Raw genomic sequence first — 6,000 nt, 5'->3', positions numbered from 1 at the left:
AACTGTACCATCTTTGACACCAGAATATCAGACTGTATTGTATTGAAAGCTGAAGAGAAGTCTAAGAACAGCACCCTTGCATGATTCTTATTAGACTTATCTAGGTGTTTTGTAATGAAGTGGACCAGTGTGACAACCGCATCCTCTGTACCGCAACCTTTCTTATAAGCAAACTGACAGGGGTCGAATTTGTCTTTAGTTATACTTACAAGATGTTGCAACAGTATTCTTTCCAGTGATTTCATGATCACTGAAGTGAGAGCTATGGGTCTATAATCCTTATGTTCTTTTGGACATTGGATTTTGGGTAGTGGTTTTATGTGTGAGGTTTTCCAACACAGAGGAATTATGTGTGTGTCTACAGAGGTTTGAAATATTGGTTGCCACACAGGAGCCAACTCAGATGCGAAGTTTTTGAGGAGGAAAGCACTGCACTCGTCCGGCCCATTAGCTTTCCTTGTGTTAGTACACCAAAACACTTTTCTGACATCCTCTTCAGTGATGATAATTCTGTCTGAGGGGGCAGGTGTTACAGCCTTAAGTATTTCAGTGCACTTAGAGGAATCACCTAATGATTCGAATCTAGCAAAGAAAGTATTTAGGTCATTAGAAAAGCCAAGTTCATTATCTGTCACAATAGGTTTTGTTGGGGATGACATTCCCGTCATGGATTTCATAGTATCCCACGCCTTTTTGTGATTTTTGGCTTTGAACGCATCCTCTAGATGCTGTCTGTGCCAATTTTGCCTGCCTCATTTTTGTTTTTAGCTTTTTTTCTGTCAATTTGAGTGCACCGAAATCTTTGTTTATGAAGGCTGTTTTCCTTTCATTTATAACATTCTTTATGTCCTTGGTCACATAAGATTTATTGTTCGGATAGATTTTAATTTCTTTTGTAGGAACAACCAGCTGTACACAAAAAATAATGTAATCATTTGTAACTGTGGTTACTTCGTCCAATGAACCATCTTTAAAGGTGTCCCAATCTGTACAGTCCAGGCATGCTCCCAGTTGTTCCTTGCTTTCATTTGTCCTAACTACTTTCTTCTCCACCTTTCCTCTCTTCAGTTTTGACTTATAAACTGGAGTCATGCACACAACGTTGTGATCAGAGGTCAATATAGGCGGCCCAACCGTGGCAACATATGCATTTGGGATGTTCACATAACACTTGTCCAGAATGTTATTTTTCCTCGTCGCATCCTTAACATACTGTTCAAATCCCGGCAACACGGTGTCCAGATAGCACTGATTTAAGTCTCCCAGCACGATTGCTGGTGCCTCTGGATACTGCAGTTGTGTACAGGAACATGGAAAACTGACATCTCCATGCCCAACACAGGAATGAACGACCCAGTGTCAGTCGCTCCAGAAAATGGCAGAGTAGAGGCAAGGATAAATGAATTAAATGAGCCTGTGTCTCGTAAAATAGTTACTGGCACCTTCTCCGGATTACCAATCAAGGACACATGTCCCTTTGACACAAATGGTGAAAAGGCACTTATCATTACCTCAGCACTCGGCTGATCTACCATGCCACCCGAAAGTGACACTGCAAATGCAGACGGACTCGGCCTAGCTGAGGTGTTCTCATTACGTGACTGAAGCATAGGGCATTCCTTTTTCCAGTGTCCTGGTTGGTGACAGTAATGGCAGACATTATCGGAGTCCCGTACAGCACGACCACTTGGTCCACTCTTATGCTCCGCACTCCATGTCCCACTGGTCCTGCCAGGGAAATACTTTCCCCCAACAACCTGGCCAGCTTCTCTGCCACCCCCAAATCCACCAGTAAAGCTACGGTTATCCCCACATCCCTTATGCATTAATGAGAACTCATCGGCGAGTGCCGCAGCTTCAGCTGCAGTCCGTGCCTTCTGCTCACTTATATGAACGGCCACTTGCTCAGGGACTGAGTTTTTGAATTGTTCAAGTACAATCAGATCTGCCAGATCATCATAGTCATCGACTCCTGAAGCTACACACCAACGATTAAAGTGTGTGGACAGGTCACGGGCAAACTCCAAGTAGGATCTATTGCCTCGCTGCCACGTTCTAAACCGCTGGCGGTAAGCCTCGGGTACTAATTCGTAGGTACGAAGCACTGCGGCTTTCACCTCTGTGTACTTACAACTGTCCCGTGCCGACAGTGAAGCAAACGCCTCCTGTGCACGACCAGTCAGCACACACTGCAACAGGACCGTGCGGTCCGCATCACTCCAGTCCCTAGCGTCTGCCACCCGCTCGAACAAAGTGAAAAACACCTCCACCTCCTTCTCGTTAAATTTGGGGACTAACCGTAGACTTTTTAAGATCCTGTCCTTATCACCTGATTCCCTTTTCACATCACTTAACTTTCCATCCCTCACCAGCTTGAGCCTCGTGTCCTCAATTTCCAATCTTGCCATCTCCGCTCTGTGCCTCATTTTCTCCATCTCAAAATCCTTCTCCTTTAACTGTACTTCCCTCTCCTTTAACTGTACTTCCTTCTCCTTTAACTGTACTTGCAGTTGTAATTGCAAATTATTATTTTTTCCGTTCAAATGTTAAGACAGCCACAGATGGTACTGGTACACTCTCCTTAACCTCAGCCTGCACAGTTACTGTCGGAGGTGGGGTCAACACCTTTTGCTCATATAAGCTGTCCATAATCATGGATTTAATGTTGTCCTTCCTGGACCTTTTATCGCCAATTTCAATTGCATAGTGCTCTGCAATTAAAATGAGCTGATCTTTGGTGCAGGCACCTAACCCCTCCTCCGACGGAGCCAAGAAAAAATCAGTAACCTCCATTACTTTTTTTTTTTTTTACTTTTGAAAAAAACAATCCAAACCAAAAAAAAACAATACCAAATTAGACCAAAAACCTCTAGTGACAAAAGAACGCAACAGAAAACAAATCAATTAAATTGAGCCTCCCCACTGACTGCCTATACCAAAAACGTATCTAACTGCGCTCTGGTCTTTTGAGGGTTTCTGCGGCCAGGTACTTACGCACCAAAACCCGCTAGCGTGGAAAAGCGACCAGCAAGCTGGCAACCCCCCAAAACTAGGGACATGCTCCCAGCCACTTTCACCCCACACTACTTTTTACCCGCTCACGAATCCCAAGGGGAAACGTGCTATTCCTACCTGAGTTGGCTCAATAAAACCGATTTGCAAGAAAACTATACTTACGCTCTTATGTCAACAGACCTTTAACAAATTCTCCGACCTCCGATCGCTCCCCAAAGAATGCCGGTAGGGAATCCCCAGTACTGACGTCACCAGCGGCTTTCCCAATTCCCACGGCCCCGGCCCTACCCCCCGGGGGCTTTTATAGAGTGAGGAGACAATTGGCCAGGTGTCTCCCCTTCCACTAATCAACTCAGACTCCACCAGCACTGCAAGGGAATCTGGTTAGACTGTTAAAGGCACACACACACAACCCCATAGCAAAGGCCATGGGGCCGTCACATCTGCAAGACAGAGAGTCATATATTGTGGAAATAAATAGACAATTGAGCAACACTGAGTATTATAGTGTGTTATCCTGTGATCCTACTATTCGTTTATCTAAAGAAATTAAGAGTACACTAGACAAAGCTTTGTCAGATCAAATCATTTGCAAGGATGAATACAAATTTATGTTCAGAGAACACCCAGTACGTCCTATTCTATATACTTTGCCTAAAATACATAAGAGTTGTGAACCTCCGGTCCCTGGGCGCCCTATAGTGGCAGGTATATGCTCTTTGACCGAACCTATTTCACAATAGCCTACATTGATTATCACATCAAAGATTTAGTGTTTAATTTGCCTTCCTATCTAAAAGACACGACTGACTTTTTAAACAAGTTAAAGTCCTTAGGAGATATCTCAGATTCAGAGTTTATATGCACCATGGACGTAACCAGCCTTTATACAAATGTACCTCACCAAGAAGGTTTAGAAGCCCTCAAATATTATATGGAGTCAAGAGTGACCCAGTCACCTCCTACAGACCTCATCATGAACTTAGCCAATGTGGTCCTTACAAAAAATAATTTCAATTTCGACAATGAGTTCTATCTCCAAAAACAAGGTGTTTCAATGGGTAGCCCATTCGCCCCAAATTATGCGAATTTGTTTATGGGTAAATTTGAAGAAGACTTTGTGTATAAAGACAACCCCTTTAGTACTCAGTTAAAAGGCTGGTTTAGGTACATTGATGACATATTCTTTATTTTTTGTGGTACTTCTGAAATGTTGAAAGAGTTTACAGATTACATGAACTCAAGGTTACCCTCCATTAAGTTCACATTGGAAGCCAGTCAAGAAACTGTTTATTTCCTAGACGTATGTGTTAACAAAACAACCAGAGGGATTCAGACAACAGTGTAAAAAAAAAAAAAGACGGAAAATCGTAAAAAGACGGATCGAAACAATTATCTTCACCCTTCTAGTCTAAAAAGAGTGTTACCATATAGCCAAATGTTAAGACTTAAAATAATCTGTAACAGTGAATCTGATTTTGATAGTCAGTCTACAGAAATGTGCAGTAGGTTTAGGGAAAGAGGTTATACCGAAAATATTTTAACCAATAGTAAAGGTCCTTACACACCGGGGCGAATTCTTCATGCGAATAAATACGTTTTTTTTTTAAACCTTATAAAGTCAATGCAAGCGTCCACATCAGTTTCGCGAAGCGAAAAAGCGTCTTTTAATTATTCGGAACGAGTCCGAATTTTGCGTATATTCGCATATTCGCCGGTGTGTAAGGACCTTAAGTCTAAAATCAAGCCCCTTGATAGAACCAGTCTCCTTGCTCCTAAATCTTCTTTTGCTCTAAACAGACAACCTATAGTTATGACAACTACATTTTCCCCTATCTCCCAACCCATTAAACAGGTGGTCAAAAAACACTGGCATATACTGTCCAGTGATCCAGTGGTAGGAAAAGCTTTTTCCACCCCCCCCAATTTTTGCAAACAAGAGAGCAAACAATATAAGTGACAGACTAATAAAAAATGATGTTTATACTCAACCACAACACTTTTTATCTACTATACCCTCAGGGAATTTCCCATGTAAAGGTTGTATTAATTGTAATGCCATGATAACATGATAACTTTTTCTCACCCTCATAATGGTAAAAAAAATTAAAGTCAAAGGGAGAATTACATGTAAGACAAAATATGTGGTTTATCTTTTAAAGTGCCCTTGTGGGAAAGACCAAAGAGAATTGAAAACCAGAATTACGGAGCACAAGAGTAACATTAGAAATAAAGATGAGAAGTCTCCAGTTGCCAGGCACTATAATATGGTTAAACATGACATATGTACACTGAGATTTCAAGGTTTAGAAGTAGTCAACCCACTGAGAAGAGGTGGGGACAGAGACCGGGTTCTATTGCAAAAGGAGGCTTACTGGATCCATACATTAAATACAGAGTTCCCTAAGGGATTGAATGAAGAATTATTATTGAATTGTTTTCTATGAAATGTTTTCTATTAATTGTTTTTTCTGGTTGTGGAGTTTGTGGAAACTCTAAGAATATTTTTACTAAACAAATACTATGTGTAATGCTTGATGTAAACAGTAATAGTACAATGAATTGTAAGGGAATTATATTCACCAATGAGAATCATCTGTACACTATCGCATAGCTATATATGTCACTTCCTGTTTGATGTATTCTAGTTTGAAACGCTGAGGAAGTTTGCTGCGGCTGTTCACCCTAAAAAATAAATCAAGAATATAACTGAAGAGAGTGCGGATGTTCCTTTATTATAGGCGCTATAATAGGGCAATGTTAAAAGGGTGGCGTTAGTTTTTCAACGTAGTGCAAAAGTGCGTGCAAAGTTCCACCGCAATTGGACGCTGCGTTCATGATTTGCAGCATTTTGTTCAAAACGGGCCATTCCTGCAAACTTTAGATGTCAATGTTAGCCAATGAGGATGGAATATGAAAAATCAAACAGATCCATCTTGATCACATGACTATAGAGATCATGTGTACCGATTTGGGTGAAATTTG

Source organism: Gymnoscopelus braueri (assembly GCF_963280865.1).
Source record: "Gymnoscopelus braueri genome assembly, chromosome: 23".
Classification (NCBI taxonomy): domain Eukaryota; kingdom Metazoa; phylum Chordata; class Actinopteri; order Myctophiformes; family Myctophidae; genus Gymnoscopelus; species Gymnoscopelus braueri.
Note: the sequence above shows the minus strand (reverse complement) of the source record.